The sequence below is a fragment of the Pan troglodytes genome, chromosome 19, assembly GCF_028858775.2.
Source record: "Pan troglodytes isolate AG18354 chromosome 19, NHGRI_mPanTro3-v2.0_pri, whole genome shotgun sequence".
Classification (NCBI taxonomy): Eukaryota; Metazoa; Chordata; class Mammalia; order Primates; family Hominidae; genus Pan; species Pan troglodytes.
This window is the reverse complement of record NC_072417.2, coordinates 56,708,044-56,728,631: the sequence shown is the minus strand read 5'-3', so window position 1 is coordinate 56,728,631 and position 20,588 is coordinate 56,708,044. Positions and strand designations below refer to the sequence as shown.

The window sequence follows — 20,588 nt, the reverse complement described above, 5'->3', positions numbered from 1 at the left end:
AGGAGTGTAACTTTGTAACTTCATGTTAGCCTCTGATGGTTGCTTTCTGCAACCAATCAGATTGATTGAGGGCCACCACTTCATTTGCATGGTGTGGACACCAGTGGCCAATGGGAAACCTCTGGGGGGTATTTGGACTCCAGAAGATTCTGTAACCGGGGCTCTTGAGCCACTGCTTAGGCCTGCTCCCACCTTGTAGAATGTACGTTCATTTTCAATAAATCGCTGCTTTTGTTGCTTATTCCTTCCTTGCTTTGCTGTGCATTTTGTCTGATTCTTTGTTCAAAATGCAAAGAACCTGAACAACTTGCAGTCAAGACCCTTTACCGTTATGTTACCTTTAACATATTTTGGAGAGCCAACCAGAAGATAAGCCCAAAGTTAGGGATTTATTTTTCTCCTTTCCCCTTTTCTTCTCTGCTGCATACAGGGGAATCTTTTTTTCTCTCTCTCTTTTCCTTTCCAACTCAGGGAGCTCGATGGACAGCGCCAAAGCACGGAGGCAACTGCAAGTTGCTGGCCAGGGCCACTCTCTGGTGAAACAGAAAGGTTTCCATGTGGAAGCCCCTGACCACCACCCAGTTGAGGTGAGGGACCTGAGTCCTTTCCCTTTTTTTCCTTTTTCTGAATCCTATTCCTTTTTCCCTTTTTCTGAGTTCATTTTTTATTCCTTTTTCAGTGTTTTGGCTGCTATTTCCTAGTAGCTCCCTGGTAAGTGAGGGCAACTGGCCGGGGCCACTCTCTGGTGCTGTCTGAAGGCCAAGGAGTGAACAAGGATGACTGCCCGGCCCAAAAAAGGAAAAGACTATTTTCTACCCTTTCTAGTTATAGTCCCTGGTCCCTATGTGTGATGCAGCGGGCAGTGGCAGCTTGTCCAGGGCGAACTCACACAGGTTTCAGGCAACTTGAACCTTCTTTTCTTATGCTAAATTCTTCCCTTCCCCTACTTGACTGGCAAAGGACAAAAAACCCACCTAGCTATGCAAAAAAGATTATACAACTAGTTGTTTAAAGAGAGAGTTGTTTAGGACAAGTCACAGGGTCCAGGCATGTTGTAGGTGGTGTATGTGGGTCATGGGTTGGGGGGATTCATGAGAAAGGGAATTTATGCAGGTACTGACGGGTGGGTTTATTGCTTTAATTTACAGAGTTAAAAGGTTGCTTTAAGTGGGATAGAAAAACCTTGAAGAAAGTTCATAGCAGGTCATCAGTGGTGAAGGGAACCAGTCCAAAGTGGTGCCAGCACCCATCTAAGTTCAGAGACATTTGATGGACTAAGTCAGGACCCTAAACTGAGGGCACCCCTGGGGACTCCATTCAGGGCCTAGAATTTTTCCAGGGGGATGATCCAGGTAAAATTTGAGTCACTTGATAAACCCTCCATTTTTCAAAGTCCTCTTCTCTTTTCCAGGCCACTATGGACAACTCTGAATCTATTCCACCTGATTCCTCGCTTGACTACATCCTCCACCATTGGAAGCAATTTGACCCTGACAGTCTAAAGAGAAGAAGCATATATTTTTTTTCTGCAATACTATCTGGCCCCATTATGAGCGGCCCAGCCAAGAACAATGGGCAGTCAACGGTAGCCTTCATTATGACACCATCCTGCAATTAGACCTATTTTGTAAGAGGCAGGGCAAAAGGTCAGAAATCCCATAAATACAGGCTTTCATGACCCTATACCAAAACCTAACAATCTACAAAACTCCCAGAACCCACCCCCTAAAGGAAAGTTCTAAGGCACAGCTCAATATTATAGATGATCCCATTTTACAAGGACCACCTGTCTCTCAGGGTAAATAGCAACTGCCCCCATATAGCCCCTTGCCAAGGCTCCTGAGGCTAAAACCCAGGAGCAAACACTGGGGACCCTACTAAGTCCCCCTCACACTTGGAGGGGAACACCTTATTCAACTCTCCCTCCAGACCTGCTGCCCCTTAGGGAAGTAGCAGGAACCAAGGGGCCTGTCCTAGTGCAGGCCCCCTTCTCTATAACTGATATACAACAATGTAAGGGGAAGCTATTCTGAGATTCCTAGGAAATGTGCAGATGGGTTACAAATTTTGACTTTAGCCTTTGAACTCTCATGGAGAGATGTTCAATTCATTTTAGCAACCTGTTGCACTCCCTCAGAAAAGGAACGAATCTTTGAGGCCACTCCCCCAACCCGAGAAGTGGATGAATTATTCACTCGAAACCCTCAGGACAATCACTGGAGGCCAGATACAGTTCCCATTACTGATCCTAATTGGGACTATAACACCCCCATGGGAATGAACAACCAGGCTAAATTTCTTGAGGCTCTCCTTGGAGGAATGAGAAAGGGAATAACTAAGCCAGTAAATTATAATAAAGTAAGAGAGGTTACACAAGGCAAGGAGGAAAATCCAGCCATGTTTTACGGCAGGCTGGAGGAAGCCTTTAAGAAATATACTAATCTGGACCTTTCCTCTCCCTAAGGCAAAACATTAATGGCACAGCATTTCGTTAGTCAATCCACCCCAGTTATCAGACATAAGCTGCAAAAGCTACAGATGGGGCCACAAACTAATCAAAATCAACTTCTTAATACCACCTTTATGGTGGTATTATGACCTGGAGGAAGTAAAAAGGGAACAGAGTAAAGAAAAACAGCAAGCCAAAATTATGGCAGACATCATTGGTGATGCCCTGAATGCCCAAAAATCATTTAAGGGAAACCCGAAGGGCCATAAACCACTGCCCTTTTCTGCAGGGCAGATGGAAAATTGGTTGCAGAAAGCAATGAATCAGACGTTTGTGTAGGAGTGTAACTTTGTAACCTCACTTCAGCCTCTGATTGGTTGCTTTCTGCAACCAATCAGAATGATTGTAGGCCACCACTTCATTTGCATGGGTTAAACACCAAGTGGCCATAATGGGCTCTTAATGCCAGCAAAGGCTTTTGCTTCAAATGCAAGGAAAATGGGCATTGGGCAAAGGAATGTACTAAGCTTCCATCAGGCTCCTGCCATCAATGGGAAGGCACCAGTTGTGACTCCTGGCACTGGAGAATTGACTGCCCCTGCTCCCACCAAGGGGCTCAGTCAGGCAAAACTCCAGCAGTGCAAAAGGAGGAATTAGATGAAGACTGAGAGGGCCCAGCGTCTTCCTCACCGCCCCCTGTCCTGTAACACTGTAATTACTACTTAGGATCCCCAGGTAACTGGACGTCAGGGGCTCTCAAATTCAGTTTCTTTCCAATACAGGGGTGAATTACTCTGTCCTTACTGCTTATGCAGGCAAATTTTCCTCCTGGTCCATGGGTTTTATGGGATTGGAAGGAAAGCCACAAACAAGATTCTTTACCCCTCCTTTGATCTGTCAATTTGAGAAACAAATCTTCCACAGAAATTTCTAGTAGTACCAAGCTGCCCAGTCCCCCTGTTTGGAAGAGATATTCTGGTTAAAATAGGGACACTACTACAATTTAAGCATCCAGCCTGTCACCCAGGCTGGAGTGCAGTGGCGCGATCTCGACTCACTGCAACCTCCACCAGGTTCGAGCAATTCTCCTGTCTCAGCCTCCCGAGCTTTAGACTGATCCAGTTCTCCTCACTTTCTTGCTTGCCGTTCCAAGAATAACTGTAAAATGTGCTGGGAATGGAACATCCTGAAATATGGAGGGACTGGGAAAAGCAGGGTGAGCTCTGCTCCTGTTCAAAACCTGCCCCCAGAAACAAAATGTCCTTCAATGCTTTAGCCCAGCATGTCATGTCCATGGGGCAATACATGGGAACACAGGGAGGGCTGTTTTGGGGTCCCTCAGCTGCAGTGCTAGCGGGGCACACACAGACAAGACTGTCCTCTCCAGGCAGCTTTCCTGAGGCTTGTGGGATCAGCACATCACGAACACTTGGCTTCTGCTGTCCCTTGCTGCCTAGAAAGTAATAAATCCATTTCATGTGACTCGTGTGCATGGTGTGTTCTGTCTCACCAGACTCAGACAAGTTGGTAGCCAGTGCACGGTGAATCTGTTTCACAGTGATTCTGCTTCAGAGTACTTTGTTCTTCTGTCCTGAAAGAACTCTTGGGTGATATACACGCTGAGTGCCACTGCCTGTCGGTGTCATAAAGGCACCTTGCCACTCTCCCCTTTGTCTACACCAGGCCACTTGCCGCTGAGCAATGCACTGGCATCTCATCCCCTCAGCATCACATCTGCTCATGCAGCTGGTTTAGTCTTTTAGATTCAAAGCGACACAGACCCTCTGGGCTTCAAAGCAACTCTGTATTCCCAGCCCAACCATTTCTTATATTCGTGACTAAATAATGCAGCCTGTTGACTGGTGCTCACCCGCAGTGGGGGCGGGTCTTCCTCTCCCAGCCCACCAACTCAAGTGTCAGTCTCCTCTGGCAACACACTCACAGACACACCCAGAGACTATGCTTCATCAGCCATCTAGGCATCCCTCAAATCCAGTGAAGTTGATACCTAATATTAACCATCACATCACCTAATATTAACCATCACCCTCACTCATTAGCTTATTTATTTGTTTATCCCTTCAAAGGAAATATTTATTGAATGCCCTTTATATGTCAAGCATTGTGGTAGACCCTGGGGGCATGGCATCTTTCCTCCTAGTGGGACCTTGGTTTTTATTGTTTTTTTTTTTCAATTTTTAAAATATTATGTTTAGTTGGCAAATAATAATTACATGTATTTATAAAGTATCATCGTAGGAGGACGAGCCGCAGACAAAACTCCTGAGACACAGAGTTAAAGAAGGAAGGGGTTTATTCGGCCGGGGGCATCGGCGAGACTCCTGTCTCAAGAGCTGAGCTCCCCGAATGAGCAATTCCTGTCCCTTTTAAAGGCTCACAACTCTAGGGGGGTGCAAGTGGAGAGGGTCGTGATCGATTGAGCAAGCAGGGGGTATGTGACTCGGGGCTGCATGCACTGGTAATTAGATCAGAACAAAACGGGATAGGGATTTTCACAGTGCTTTTCTGTGCATTGTCTGTAATCTATAGATAACATAACCGATTAGGTCAGGGGTCGCTCTTTAACTACTAGGCTGTGGGGCCGGGCTGTCTGCTTGTGGATTTCATTTCTGCCTTTTAGTTTTTACTTTTTCTTTCTTTGGAGGCAGAAATTGGGTATAAGACAATATAAGGGGTGGTCTCCTTTACCGTGGGATGTTTTGACATATGCATACATTATGGAATAATTAAATCCAGCTAATGAACATATTCATTACCTCACATGCTTATCATTTTTTTACTTTGTAGTATGAACATTTAAAATCTGCTCTCTTAATAATTTTGAAATATATATTATGATTAACCATAGTCACCATGCTGTGCAACAGATCTCAAAATAATTGGGTCAAACTTGTGTACCCAACTCTCTGGGCCACCAATAAATTCTCTCCCACAAGCCTTCTCAGTCCCTTATGCAAAATTATTCTAAGCAATAACACCAGAATAAACTCAGAACATTCTAGTTGTGTAAGGAGTCCCTTAGTCAGTCTCACAGCACCCTTTATTAGAGTCTACGTGCCTTCAGGACAGGGATCATATCTTCATCAACCAACCATCCTCTAAAGGAGTATTTTTATAAACTATAATTTTTCAATACCATATGACAGCATCTTTCAAGACATGGTCTTGGACTAATTGAATTAGATTACCTAGGATTTTTAAAAAATTCATGAAATACATCCTGCATCAGAATCACTGAGGATGCTTGAAATGCAGATTCCTGGACCAAATCTTGAACCCTCTAATGTTGAATCTGGAGAGTTCCACAGGATACTCTGTGAAGCATCCTAGGGCATTGTTAACATGCTCCCTGGTGATTCTGAGGCACGTCAAAGTCAAGTAGGTTCTTCATATCTGCATCTGTTCACACATAGGGAATCTGCAGAAATTAATCCTTATCTAAAATTTATTTTAGATAAGGATTATGTCATTGCTTAAAAGAAAAACTTGACAATAATTCCTCTAAAACACCCAAGCCAAGGGTGCAGTGTGAGATGAGCTAAGAATTGAGATGAAATCATCAAATTGTTAGGAGATTAAAGCAAAATAAACATGGAGGTGAGCAGAAGTTGGGAAAGAGGTATCCATAGAAATGCAGTCAAATCTAAGTCAGGGGAACCAAAGGTCAGTTTGTGTGACCCTCTGGGGTCTTGATCTAAAGGCTTTAGCCAAGTAGCAAGTTCAGAGAATTTTGGAAGCCTCTACTGAGTGTTCCAGAAAAAGCTGCAATGACCTTGTTAGGGTGCAGCTGGATCCCCTTTGAAAGACTGTAGCTTCTACCTTGTTACTGTGTCTCTGCTGCCCTTCGAGGAACTGTGCCCGTTTTTCACCAAAGCCATGTGTGAGCTGAGAACAGGAGCATGAAGGCAAACGGGTAAGCCAGCTCTTATCATTCTCATCTGTAAAGCAAAGGAGATGGGTCAGGTGTCTCTTCTACGTCTCTGTCAGGAGTAGCATTTGGAACCTGAGGAAAAGTGGTCAGCCTGACAATGGAACTTGAGTATCCATTGATCTCATCAACATAGGCTTAGATGCAAAGATACTTCTGCATTCACATAAATCAGAAAAATAAAAATCAACTGGTGAGCCTCCTAGGGAGAGAAGAGCGTCAAGGAAAAAAGCAGTATTTGTGATTCTTCTGCTCCATAGGTACTTCTCGGAAGCAAAGGACTGATTTCAAAGAAATGAAGGGATTCCTTGTATCTCATGAAGAGGCTTCCTGTCTAGCAGAGAGGTGGAGAAAATGCAGTCATCACTGCTAATTCCAGATCATCTTTGAGAGGAGGAGACACCTCTGTGCAGGACCTGGCTCCCTTAGAGATAAAACCAGCTTGAGGAAGAGCCAGCAGTCTGTTGAGTAGCCCCAGCTCACTCGGAGAAACCATTTTCACTGGAATTTTTCAGAGGCCAGATCTGGATACCAGAGCAACTTTATGAGGTGCTACTGTAAGTAATGAATGCATATTTACCAAATGTTCCAGAATTTACAGAAGTAAGTTTTGAAACTTCTTTTTTGTAAATTTCTCCAGAGCCTGCACCAGATCTTAATCCTTCAGTGGGATTTGAGATTTACAAACAGGCAACAGACAGTTGGGAACAGGGAAGATGAATCGGGTCAGTGCCCAAGCCCAGTAATTGGGGTCATAAAAAGGTGACACTTTTTCTATAATGAGGATGCATCACTTTTATGATAAATCAAAGTTAATTTTAAAAAATCAGACTGATTTCATTACATGACTCAAATTAGCCTTGAAAGTAATCTGCCAAGAGGAAAGAAAAATGGCTGATAGCAATGGTAGCACCATTAGAATTCATAGACAGCTGCCCATAGTGATGATACTGTAGGAAACAGTTTTCACTAGAAATACCAGCATTTTATTTTAAAACGTCTTCATAGAGGTCTGAAACAAACACCCTGTTCAGAGACATTCCACCACCGCATTCACCAGGTGAATGCCTGACATTCCACCACCTGCATCATGAGGTGGTTCACTGCATGAACCACCTCCACTCAGGAAACCTAAGATCCTGAAGCATCAAAATCCTCAGGGGTACTTTTCTGCCTTGACTAGCTCAAAACACATCTCACCCCCTCAGTGGGGGCCCCAGTATAGTCTTGGTATTGAGGAAGGTTACAGAGACTGGAGGGAAGCCAGGGGATCAGACTGACTTCCTAGTGTGAGGGCTATATATAAATGAATATTAATGAACAGAAAAAGGCCCAGACCATGCCAACAGCCTCCTTCCTAGCCCTTCTGGCACTGGTCTCACCTGCCCTGCACACAATCCCACAGCACTCTCAGAGAGACTCTCTGACACTCAGGTCACACCCCCAGTCACAGGTTCAAAGTTTGTAAGGGTCTCATCACTTTTCCAGGAGAAAATGTAAGCCCACTTGCATGGTGCACAAGACTTTCTCCACTGCTTCCCTGTTGATATAGTTTGGATATTTGTCCCCTCCAAATCTCATGTTGAAATTTGATCCCCCATGTTGGAGGTGGGGCCTGATAGAAGGTGCTTTGGTTATGGAGGTGGATGCCTCATGAATGACTTGATGCCTTACCTGCATAATGAGTGAGTTCTCACTCTATTAGCACATGAGAGAGCTGATTGTTTAAAAGAGTGCAGCACCTCTCCCCTCTCTCTCCATTGCATCATTTCCTCAACTTCCTTCTGCTTGGCTCCCTTTTTCTCTTTATTATTGCCCCAATACCTTCTATGTGCCTCACCCATCCTTCTATGGCAGAGACTAGCTCACCCGATTACAATTATCCAATGGAAATAAAACTAGGAATTGAATTGGGGTTGCATGATAGGCAGAATTCTAGGCTCTAGAACACCATTTGGTCACATTCAATAAAATGTACCACCTGGCTTTTCACAACCACCTGGTTGGTTTCTCCCTTTGGAAGGAATTAGGCCAGACTCAAAAGAATCTGATTTGAGAGGTGGATACCAAGTAGGGTTTCAGAAAACCAGGTGGATACCAAGTAGGGTTTCAGAAAACCAAGGCTGCTGGGCTAATAAGGTAGTTACTTAGAATGGCCAAAAGCACAGATCCAAGTTTGAGATGAAAAGACCTGTCTGTAGGAGGGTTCTAGAGAGATAGAATAACTGTATTAGATCCAAACAATGGGAGTCAAAAGGAGAGAGAGAGACAGAGAGCACAGATCTCTGGTCTTCTAACCAGTATGAGAAAGCAGATGGGGGTTGTTCCAGCTTGATATTGAGGGGTGAGGGTTTACTGGGAAGTGGCTTGAAAGAACATTGTAGGGTAATGTAAATATTCTGTGTCTTGGGCCAGGTGCAGTGAGTGGTTCATACCTGTAATCCCAGCACTTTGGGAGGCTGAGCTGAGCAGATCATTTGAGATCAGGAGTTTGAGACCACCCTGGGCAACATGGGGAAATGCCATCTCTACAAAAAATACAAAAGTTAGTCAGGTGTGGTGGCACTTGCTTGTAGTCCCAGCTACTTGGGAGGCTGAGGTGGGAGATTGCTTGAACCTGGGAGGCTGTGAGCCAAAATTATGCCACTGCATTCCAGCTTGGGAGACAGAGTGACACCCTATCTCAAAAAAAAAAAAAAAAAAAATTGGCTGGTAATCATCATTCTGAACAAAGTATTGCAAGGACAGAAAACCAAACACCGCATGTTCTCACTCATAGGTGGGAATTGAACAATGAGAACACTTGGACACAGGTTGGGGAACATCACACAGCTGAGCCTGTCATGGCGTTGGGGGAGAGGTGAGGGATAGCATTAGGAGATATACCTAATGTAAATGACGAGTTAATGGGTGCAGCACACCAACATGGCACATGTATACATATGTAACAAACTTGCACGTTGTGCACATGTACCGTAGAACTTAAAGATAGTAAAAAGAAAATTTTCTTTTAAATTCTGCATCTTGATTGTGGTTATGCAGGTACATTCACTTGTCAAAAGTCATCATATTGGATGACTTTTACAGTATGTCAATTATTCATCGGCACACTTGATCAATGTTTTTAATTAGGGAAGAAGAAATAGGCGAAGAAGTTTTTAAAGGGTTATAAGTGCCCAGAGCCCACTATATGGACCATAGACAAGAATTGAAGGCAAAGGGGAAATCCAGAAGGTTGTTCTGTTCCTCCCTCTCTCAAAATATCAAAAAATCATATCTCAGAGCTGGATCACTTTTCTGAAGTATATTCCACAGAACACTAATTTCATGAGTTTCTCCTTGAATCAAAAGAATCTGAAGTCAAATAAATTTTGGAAATGCTCATACTTTATCCACCTTTTGGATGATCCCAACATATATTAGACCAGCACTGTCTAGGAAAATTATAATCCAAGTTCCATTAGTAATTTAACATTTTTGAGAAGCCATATTTTTAAATCAATTTAGGTTTAATAAAATATTTATTTTATGCCTACAAATACACACACATACACACACAAACACACAGAAACAGAGAGATTTATCACAAGGCATTGGCTCATATAATTAATTATGAGCCAGAGAAGGCCCAAGATCTGTAGTTGGCAAGCTGGAGGGCCAGGAAAGCCAATAGTATAGTTCCGATCTGAGTCCATGTCTCAAGGCAGAAGACCAATGTTCCACCTTGAAGATGGTCAGACACAGAAAGAAAATTCTTTATTGCTCAGCCTTTTGTTCTCTCCAGACCTTCAACAGATTGGATGTGGCCCACCCACATTAGGGAGTTTAATCTGCTTTCTGTGGTCTACTGATGCAAATGGTATTCTCATCCAGAAACACCCAGAGATCATGTTTAACCAAACATCCATGTGCCCCGTCAAGTTAACAATAAAATAAACCACATTTATGTGCTTTTACACTGAACGGCACATCTCAACATAGATGAGCCACATATCAAGTGCTAAACAGCCACTTGGCTGATGGCCACCATATTGTAAGTAGAGCATTAGAATAATAAAGGCTCTGAGAAGACTTACAATAAAGAAACCTTTTTAATGTTTAATCCAGTGTGTTCAAACTTTATTTGACTGCAGGACCCTTATTTCCAGTTATTGATCAACCAATTGATTGATTGATTGATTTTTACTGATTTCATTTATTATTATCTTGTTCTACAGTAACACACTTTAGAAATATCAACCTAGTTCAAAGTCCATAAAGTAAAGGTCCAAAAATTAGATATAACCTACAGATGTGTTTTAGTTGCTTTTTTGAGTGATGTTTTAAAAATTGTTTTTGAGTAGTTTAAGCCAGCTTTTAAAAATTAGGAGATTTCACATGTAAATCTGGATTTGTAATTTAAAAGTGGAAACACCTGATCACACTGAGTCTGTATTTCCTCATGGCAACAATAGGCTAAAGTTGAGTGTCTGCTGCTCTCTTTATCATGGGGTGGGGAGTGGAGTGGGCTCAGAGGCACACAGCTCAGGGCATCCACACTAATGCTCCAATGCACGTATGCATACCCACACCTGGGCAACGCATCCGTGAGAGTTATCCACTTGCCCTGTTAACAATTAAGTGTGCATGCCCTGATCAATCTCAGTCATCCCACTTTCAGATAAATAAATTTAAGCCTAGAGAGTTTAATTTAGGTCATTCACCTAAAGTCATTTCATGAGTTAGTGGCAGAGGAAGAACCATTCCCCATTTCTCCTGATGGTTCTATATGCTGTCCTGATACTTCTACTGATGTTCCTTCTCCTTCTTTACCTTCAGAGAAGCACAGAATCTGTGAGCCTGACTTACTAACTCTTCACTCTCTCGTTATGCTCTTTAAGTTGAAGTGATTCTCTCTGCCTGACACTATTTGGTTCTGCACTCATCACTAATGAGATGCTAACTTGAAACAAATCAAGGGATGAGAGAACCTTTGTGGAGGTCAATATATCCCACTCTGGTACCAGAGACAGTCCCAAATTCCTTAGATAATCATTCAGTCTTCTTGTTTGGACTTAATCAAAACATTGTGTCCACTGCTGAGGAGCATCCTGACTGAACAGAATCCCACTACAAGGCCTCAGGAGATAGTGCATCTGGGCAGAATGCCAGAGCAGTCAGGATTTAGCTACTCCCAGAGGGACATGCGTTCCTCCCATCATGATTCCAACCTCCTATGGCTGATTCTTATCTTGAGGCCAAGGCCAACAGCATTTTTTTTCTTTATAACAACAGTTAATTTTCCTAGGGAGTTTCAGCTAGTTTTAATAAGAGAAAGTTTATCCAAGAATGTGGAAGTGTGTGTGTGTGTGTGTGTGTGTGTGTGTTTGTGTGTGTGAGAAGGTATGGGTGCTCTAATACCTGTTTTAGTGTGAAATTTAGTAACCTTGAACATGAAAGGCTTCTTTCTTATCTCTGTGATTGCTGCTTGGTGCAGATTTAGGAAGTGATCTGCAGAAGAGAATGAAGAATCGAGTCAGAAGTTTTACACTCAGAGCTAACCTCATTGGCCTAGAAAGACAAGGAGCATAAAGAAAAGAAAATTCATCCCGAGTGGCCCTGTTTCTAGTCACCTAATGGACTCGTAAGTCTATTGCGTGTTAGGAGCTAAACCTAGAGATTAAAGAAATGAGATGCCATCCCTGAGATAACACTGTTTTCAAATGCAGACTCTTGGATCCTCCCAAGGAAAGCTCTTATTTCTTCAATTTCTTGCTATCGCCCAAATCATGAGCAGAGTGGCTCAGCGACCCGGCCAAGGAAGCACCATGAAGAGCTATACAAGGAGTGTCCTAAGATCGGCCTAGGGAGATGCTTCCCTACTTGCCATCCTTCAGTTGTAGTTAACCTCGTAAGTACTTCCAAAGGCAGAGCTGGTTTGAGAAGAGCCATGTTTCCTTTCTCTATGACATCTAGCAGAGTTTTGCACTTAGTAGTTATATTTTTCTGGCTTCCCCAGAAATCAGAGCCCAAAGTAGAGGCCTATTTCCTGTGGAAATAGGAAGCACAGCACCAGAGGGCAGGATTGAGGAGGAGGGGTTAGGCAGGGGCAGAAGAAGAGCCAACAGGAAGGTGTGTTCCTGACTGGCCATCCCGTGGTATCAAGTGAGACTTGGAATCAAGCACTCCCTCTTGTAGGACAGTCTTACGAGAGTCTGCATAAGCAACTCATTCTTAGAGCAGTCGAATAGGCAAGAAATATTTCTCCTGTTATCTCAGTTTTGCAGAGACCACAAGGGCAAGAAGTATAGGCAATACCATCCCTCATTGTACTGTGAGGCGCTAAGCCATCTGCACAAGCAATGGCCCCAAGTTATCCCATTTGCTTGCATTCCCCCATTACCTACCTCAAGGTTAATAATGGGAAGCCCAGAGATTGGATAAAGAGAAAGATTGAGAACATTTCTTTACAAAGAACAGTGTTTCTTTTCTCTCACCCAAGGCGGAAAGAAGTGGAGTGTTCCTCCCTCCCCTTCATCTATTTTCATCAGGAGTATAACTCAGACACTTGACTTTTTCCCATGGAATTTGGAGACACAGGGACTGGTACCTGTCTCACGCCTGAAAAAAATGAATGGAACGGGCTTTGGGCAGGAGGAGGAGGGCAGGAGAGCAAAGAGAATGGCCTGAAATCTCAGAGGTTGAGGTAACAACGCATCCGACTTGCTTCAGGTCATGTGAGGACCTTCTGAAAGAGCCCTGGCCATGAGTTGTTTTGAAATGGACCCCACCTAACAAAGCTGCAGGAGCAAGGTGACGCCAGTGGAGAAGTGGGTCAGCAGAAGCCAGTAGACAAAGGCATCATAAATAGCTGGGTAACTGAGGGATCACCTCCTCAAGGAACTGTGGGGTAGCAGAGCTCAGCATGGAGGAGACTGCATGGGAGGGAGCTATAAAAAACTCAAAAATATACACAAGAGAAGATGTCAAAATGTTCACCGTGACACAGTCACAGCATACCAATGCCAGGTAAAGCCTCACCACCCACATGAGACTGTGTTCTCCTCCAAGCTCATCGTCACCTTCCCAGCTAGTGAATGAAGGAGTAGGTAGCCAGAGGACACGAGGGAGAAGCCAGGCTGTGTCTCCTTCCACGACTTGGGGTAGAGCTGTCCAAGGCAGGCTCAGGCAGAGGGAGGGAAGAACTTTTAAACTGAATAAGAGCCCAGCGTTTTGACGTTAGGCTGGCCTGGGTTGTATTATCATTATTACCCCCAAAGAAATAACCAGAAAAGCTTTGGGAACTTTCTGGGACTTTATCCAAAGGCAGAGAAAAAAGTACATGAACAAAACAAGTTGGAAAGGGGTGGTGGTGAGGAAGGTGGAAATTGTTCTCTATGTGCCCCGCAGAGCAATGGAGCAGGAGCAATGGAGCAGCTCCAGTGATCAGCAGAAGGACTGCGTTTGTGGGGGCGCATCGGAAATGCCGTGTAACTTCTTTTGTTACATAGATGTCAAGACAGAAACTAGATGCCATATAATCCCATCAGTGATTCTTTTCTACAGAAACTAATTTACTAAAACATCACAGGAAAGTCCCTGGACATGTGAGGTATTCATTGAGCAATCTGTCTTCTTCCCCTCAACCTCTCTGCTGGGTTTCCCTCCTCCTTAACTGGCAAACACACTTTGCCAACAGCAAAGATGTCAAAAGCAAATTTCTAGGGCAAAATAATACCAACTCTTGACTGTGAAACTAAAATTCTTAGAGAATACATGAGAACCAATAGCACCAAGTTGGTCATTTTCTTTATTAAAAAAAAAAAAAAGAACTTCACCATAAAAACGATGGAGAAAACAATTAAAAAAATAGAGTGATAAGTCAGCTGGAGCTTGAGGAAAATCAAGGGAAAGGAAGAAAATAGAGATACCCACAAAATTTGGGGGTATACATATGAAGGAAAGGAAGGCTGACAGGCTGGCTCCCAGCTGTTATTTGAAAGTGGCAGCCCTAGGGACAAAAAAGAAAATGGAAAACAGTGGATGGTGTATTTAAAGATTAGATTCTAAGTGGAGTTAAGACTCTTCTGTGGGCCTGGGAATGGTGTGAGAAGGAGCTCTAGATTTTCCTGGGTCCAGAGTGAGAGGCAGGAGGCAGCTGAATGGTTGCCCTGACCAGCCCCAAGAATTTCCTGATAAAATGAAGGGAAATACATCAAAGCAAAATACTGGGCTATCTGCCAGATGTGCGACTGGGCAGCTGCATCTGTATGGGAGCATCCACGCCATATCCCCACGTTGCAATCGGGTGTACCACTCCCCAGAGCCACCGATGCATCCCTCCTGTGCCAAGTGGAAAAAAAGAACACACAAGGACAACAGCTGCTGATGGTAGAGAGAGACTTAAAAGAAGCCTCCAAATGGGACATCCCTCCGCCTGGACTCATCACCTGGCTGAGGTTGTTGCTTCATAATCAGCAACAGTAAGGACGGGAAGCAGAAAAGAAATTCAGATGAAAAGCTTTGAACAGACTGCTAGGAATCACTAGATTGGAAGCTCAGAATGAACTGAATTAAGTGATTTACAGATAGTAGGTAGTGGATCAGAGCAGAGATCAGACCAAAATTATAGCAACAAATTCTATTTTCTGCAAGCTGCATCTGACTAACTCTTGTAGCTGTGAAACGACCCAGCCTCTGGAGAATGCAAAGCTTTCTCTTTTTCTCTGGTGGCGGAGAGAGGGAAGCAATGTGGGAAGGAATGGCTAGGTCCTGACTTCCTTCATATGATTTTCTTATTCCTCTTCCTTCCTTGATCACATCAGTAAAGAGACAGAAGACAGACTAAGCTACTCAAACTACATTTCTTTGTGATTTCCTTTTTTTATTCCATTGGAATAAAAATGTCTCTACCCCATTCCCTTCTTTTCTATTACGTTCTTAAAAAGCTTGCATCAATTTGTTTAAAGGTTATACATCAACCACCCTTAAATTCCTACCAGTTTAAGAACTCCCTGGCAGAACCCAGCTTCCACAAGGAGTTATTTCCTTTTTCTGAATATTTAAGCAGAATAAAACCATTTACAGATAAAAATATGCAACGGCCACCTTCTTTCCTTATGAAATTGAGGGGCTGTCAGTTCTAGCTCCCTCTTACTGAAATGAGTATTTGGACTACACCAGTATGAAAATAAAACGTCTTGACAGTTTCTCGAGGTTAATGGTGCAGAACCACCTGTATTTAACATTCCGACTTCTACTCCATTAACGCGCCTAACTCAGTTTTCTTTATCTGCCAAGGAGAAACGGAACAAAAATCAATATCCTACCCAAAGCAGTGATGAGGTTTTATTCCCCCTCAAATCTGAAAGGAATGTCAGACCCCTTTATATCAAGACTGTCCCTAAACAAATTGCGGGTTGCCACTGTGTGAACCAATGTTGTATGAAATCAAGAGTTGAAACGATTGCCACCTCGTTATTTATTTTCCATCCTGCAACATATATTTCATGTTCGCGTTAGTGCATTCAGATGCCAAGGAGATAAGTACTTTAACAATCCTAAGACAGAAGTCTATGGAGGCACTTGTTAATAGCTTCAATACATTTCCTTGTGTTGTAAATTTCAGCTTTCATATCTTTCCAAGAAGTTCCTCCCACTATTTTGGCAGTGAATGAACTTGCCAGGAGGCCTGTTCTCCATCCTCCCTTTCTTACTTCATCTCCCACTCGGACCCAGGCCCAGCCTTCCTGAGGCACAAGCTGCACACTGGGATCCCTCCCCAGCTGCAGGCACACTCTGGGAGCCTTGCCCACTCATGACCAAGGAAAAGGGTCAGAGCAAGGCTGGTGCTGCTATGGGAATGAGGTGGCGGCTCCTCCTTGGTTACATTGCTCCAGGCTGATTCTCTGCCTCTCAAAGTGGAAAGCATGTTTGCCTAGACCCTTCTCAACTTCCAATGGCCATTCATACTTCAGCTACTTCTTGAACCACAGCTTCTTCTTCCCTGAGTTGCACTGGCTGATTAACTGACCTATTCCTGCCCCAGCGCTTGTCTGATTCTTGATATTTATAGAACTTCCCCCTACCCCAGCCTAGGGTTGCACTTGGTCCTAATCAGTTCTTCCTGCCATTTCACCCTTGCCATTTAAACACGAGGGTCATGTGCCCTGTGTTTTGAGTGTGCACTTTATCTGTTAGATCAGTGGTCAGCAAACGTTTCCTGTAAAAGGCCAGAGAGTAAGTTTTTGTTGTTGTTGTTGTTGTTGGGACAGAGTCTTGCTCTGTTGCTCAGGCTGGAGTGCAATTGTGCAATCTTAGCTCACTGCAACCTCCGCCTCCCAGGTTCAAGTGATTCTCCTGCCTCGGCCTCCTGAGTAGCTGGAATTACAGGCACGCACCACCACACCCAGCTAATTTTTGTATTTTTAGTAGAGACGGGGTTTCGCCACGTTGGCCAGGCTGATCTCGAACTCCTGACCTCAGGTGATCCACCTGCCTCTGCCTCCCAAAGTGCTTAGATTACAGGCATGACCCTCTGCGCCTGGCCAAAAGTGAGTATCTTAAACATTATGGGTCATGCCATCTCTATCCTAACCACTCAGACCTGCCTTTGGAGTGTGAAAGCCACCCGTAAGTAAGTAACAAATGAGCCTGGCTGTGTTCCAAGAAAATCATATTTATGGACAGCTGAAATTCGAACCTCTTCTAAATTTCACTTCGTAAAACATTATTCTTCTTCTGTTTTTCAAAAAATCCATTTAAAGATGGAAAAGCAATTTCATAATGCTGTATGAAAACAGGAATGGGGCTTCGTTTGCTTGGTCTCTGTGTTAGGGATTTCCAATAAGTTTCTTTAGCAAGTGGCAGAGTAGATGTGCAAAAAGTAGTTACTTTGTGAATAATTTTTTTGAAAAAAAAAAGATAAAGAAATGAACGATGGAATGAAGGACTGAATGGTAAAATGAAAGGATTAATGAAGAAATGAAGGAATGAAGAACGAAATACCTATGAAAATTATTTGCTCCAAGGAACTCTGAAAATGTCTTCAATCATTTTTCCTTTTAATTCCAGTCTCCATTTCCAGCTCTAGAATACCCTGTATCCAGTCTTCCTTGCCATGTCCCATTCACTCATTCAATAAATGCTTATTGGACCCCTGCTAAGGTACCGCCAGGCCTACTGCCAGGCACTGAGAATAGAACAATGGAGAAGACAGGCCCCATCTTCAGGGAGCTCAAGCCCTAGAAGGGGCTTTAATAAGTGAGCAAGAAATCATATTACCATATGAAATGTCTATGAAATGGTTCAGGGTACTCTGGAATCACATGGGATGTTACCAGAGTCCAGATGGAATTAGGCTTAAAAAGATTTAGGAAATTGAGATCAGCCTGGGCAACATAGTGAGGACACTGTCTCTATAAAAAAATAGAAAAAATTAGCCAGATGTTGTAGTGAGTGCCTGTAGTCCTAGTGACTCAGGAGGCTGAGGTAATGGGATCCCTTGAGCCCGGGAGGTCCAGGCTGCAGTAAGTCATGATTGTACCACTGCACTACAGCCTGGGTGACAGAGCAAGACTCTGTCTCAAAAAAAAAAAAAAAAAAAAAGGATTTAGGGAGATCAAGGGAGATGGGCCAGGTGGACACTGTGACTTCCACCAAGACAGGACTCCTTTGCTTTTTGATCAGACAAAACTCATGTAAGTCAGTAGGTAAATTCTGGGATCCTCAACAGGACAGAGCCCAAATGACATGTTACGCACTGAATTTTGATGTCTCTGCGCCACCCCAAATAAGCTGAAATCCTAATCCTCAATGCGGTGGTGTTTGGAGGGGGGCCTTTGGGAGGTGATTACATCGTGAAGGTAAAACCCTCATGAATGAGATTATTGCCCTTATGAAAACACGAGAGGTCATTTTTCTCTTCACCATGTGAGGATACAAGGAATAAGTTGCTACCAGCAAACCAGGCTGAGTGCAAACCAGACATCACATCCGCCTTGGTTGTGGACTTCCCAGTATCCAGAATAGTGAGAAATATATGTTTGTTGTTGAGGCCATTCAATCCATGGTATTCTGTTTTAGTAGCCCAAATTGACTAAGACAGGTTCTCCTAAGGTTCAAAAGACTTATCAGAAGTTCTCTTACAAGCCCTTTAATCATCAATCTGCATGTTTGTTGTTTATAAATCCCAAGAAGAATTTGAGATAAATTTTAATCTTAAAACACATGTAAAATATTTTCTTCAAACAAAGAAAAATCATGCTGCAGTTGCCATGTGTTTTAACGAAAGATACAGAAAGGTTCTCAAAAGGGGTGTTTCTTGCACGGCTCTTAGATAAAAGCTAGGGAAGCAGCATTAAATCTTAACAGAGTGGAAGCATTTCTAAAAGGGACTAAGATAATACGGACCAGACACATGGCTTTCTGCAGACCAAACTCAATCCTGGGCCTGAGCTCAAAGAATGTAGATGAATGGATGTTTAACATGAACCCTCAACAGACTCTTATGCACATCACATCTCCAGCCAGCTTCTGGCAAGTGCTGAATTGTAGCAAATTCATGATGGGTTTCCCTGATGAGTTCCTGAAGTGTCAGTGGACCCTGCTTTAATCACTGAAAGGCAAAGGCAGCCTTCCGGGGAGGTAGACAAAGCCATACATAGTGCAGTGGGAGAGGCAGGAAAGCCCGCTACTCAAAAACATCTGCATGCGTCCAGGTGCCACAGAGCTGCAAGCCTTCCATTAGAGCAAACCTCATCACATCACTGCCCCTGCTCAGCTTTCTCCAGGGATTCCCTATCAACTTCCAAATAAAATCCACACCCCTTGGAGTGATATAAAGGGATCTTCAGAGAAAAAAAATTAAGTTAGATCTCTACCTCATGCTTTAAACCAAAATAATTTCCAGATGGGTTGAAGAGTTAAATGTAAGAAATAAAACCTAAAAGAACTTGAAAAAAGTATACATGAGTAAGCATTCTCTGATCTAGGGATCGCAAAGATTTACTAAACATACAAGCAAAAAAAGGAAAAGGTGGATAGATTGGACCATATAAAAATTAGGAAGGTCTATATATCACAAAAATGCAACCAATGAAATCAAAAGGTGGGCAACAAATAGGAGAAAATATTTTACCACATGATGAAGGGCTAACGTCTTTCAAATTAAAGCAGCTCTTTACAAAGAAATGAGAGAAAAAAATACAATAGAAAATAAAGGGATATAAGACATGAACAAAAGAAGAAATAGGAATTTATTGTTTGTTCAACAAATATTTATGCTTACTCTATGCCACAAGGTGTTATAGATGTTGTGTGGCACACAGTGTCCTGCTGCTGGGCGTGGTGGCTGTCTGGGGCAATGTCTGATTCCCTGTCCAGACATTTCCTCCAGCAAAAACAGCTGATTGATATGATTTGGATCTGTGTCCCTGCCCAATTTTCATGTCAAATTGTAATTCCCAACGTTGGAGGTGGGGCCTGGTGGGAGGCGATTGGATCATGGGGGTGGTCCAGGAGGTGGTTTAGCACCATCTTCTGGCACTGTTTTCATGATAATGAGTGAGTTCTCACAAGACCTGGCTGTTAAAGTGTGCAGTACCTACCCCCTCTCTCTCTTCCTCCTGTTCCGGGCATGAAAATGTGCCTGCTTCTCCTTAGCCTTCCACCATGATTGTAAGTTTCCTGAGGCCTCCCCAGAAACAGAAGCCGCTATGCTTCCTGTACAGCCTGCAGAATCGTGAGCCAATTAAACCATTTTTCTTTATAAATTACCCAGTCTCAAGTATTTCTTTATAGCGATGTGAAAACAGACTAACACACTGCCTCTCCCAAGGTATGTCCCTCCTTTGGGAGAGCCTGTACCCAATGGCTGGCCCAAGGAGGAGCTACAAAGGGTGGGTCTCATTGCCTTGAGTCAAGATAACTCTGAAGGCCACCCTAGCTCCCAGTCCAGCCTCTCCCCTGTCCTGTCTGGTTGGCTCACTCTTTCAGGTGATATCCTGAGATTGCCGCCCAACAAGCATTCGGTAGCCAATCTATCTCAGGTCTCTTTCCAGGGAACCTGATGTAAGGTAAGTGTTCAGCTTACCCAGTCATCAAAGAGACACAAAGGGAAGCAATGAAATGCCCTTTTGCCTATCCAGTTAAAAAGATCTATTTTTAAATGAAAATACCTGATATCTCTTAAGGAAGAGGTGCTCTTCTATC

The 20,588-nt window shown here is 43.4% G+C and overlaps 1 long non-coding RNA gene across 10 annotated transcripts in view; it reads right to left on the bottom strand.

Annotated features, from left to right (window-relative positions):
• LOC107969247 (uncharacterized) overlaps positions 1 to 20,588 on the bottom strand; it is a 310,186-nt gene that overhangs the window by 213,159 nt on the left and 76,439 nt on the right. The window contains exons 4-5 of one of the 10 annotated variants that reach the window (XR_010153267.1): positions 8,834 to 8,926; positions 4,746 to 6,408 (exon numbers count right to left, since the gene is read on the bottom strand). The exons of the other annotated variants lie outside the window; for them this stretch is intronic. This is a non-coding gene — a long non-coding RNA (uncharacterized LOC107969247). Of the gene's footprint in view, positions 1 to 4,745; positions 6,409 to 8,833; positions 8,927 to 20,588 lie in introns of those variants that run through there. 10 annotated transcript variants of the gene reach the window in all.